The sequence below is a fragment of the Stomoxys calcitrans genome, chromosome 5 (genome assembly GCF_963082655.1).
Source record: "Stomoxys calcitrans chromosome 5, idStoCalc2.1, whole genome shotgun sequence".
In the NCBI taxonomy this organism is placed as follows: domain Eukaryota; kingdom Metazoa; phylum Arthropoda; class Insecta; order Diptera; family Muscidae; genus Stomoxys; species Stomoxys calcitrans.
Window position 1 is genome coordinate 94,910,198 of NC_081556.1, and position 829 is coordinate 94,911,026.

Below are 829 nucleotides of genomic sequence, written 5' to 3' on the forward strand. Positions count from 1 at the left end.
TTATAATTTTTAAGTGCAATTCAACGGAATTTACTTACTTTAATTGGGTATGATAAAACATTTGTCTCATTAGCTGAACTTCGAAACGTTCAAAGCGCCGCGATCTTCTGCGCTTCTTCTAAAATCTCTGACACCAAGCTTAGAGATGTCTTTCCATCGGGCCCTTTGGTCGTCCCGTTTTGTATGTAACACCGTGATCGCATTCAAAAAGACTTCTTCGCTGGAGTTCTAGCTACACCAGAAAAAACCAAGGGCGTTTTTGTGTCCACGTTTGAGATGGAAAATAGATCAAGAATTGTCAACTGAAAGCCATTCAGGACCGCTACTTGGTATACAATAACCACTACGTTACCCGACAGTGGCGGCTAACTTATCTTATGTAAGCATCTCAGAAAATCCAGCAATATCAGTAAAAGAAACAAATACAAAAAGCATACTTATTAATTTTATATATTCTTTTTTTTTATAGAATAATGTTGAAATTGATTTCTTTTAACAACAGATATATGTTAGCTTATATATAAAATATTTTTTTTTACTGGTTTCGTAGAATTTTTTTGGGAGAATCAAAATACATATAAATATATTACAGAGAATTATAATGAAAAGATTTACAAATGACAAAAATATGAATATCATCTACAATTGGGTATCTCTAAGCCCGAATAACATATGATGTGTTAAATTTATAAACCAAAGGTAATTTTATAATTACATATAAGAAACTATTCATATACATAGAAATACACATAATTTTTATACATCATAAAGAAAAATGAACACTTTTTTGTTACAAGAAAAAAAAAAACAATAGAAATGCATTAAGGAA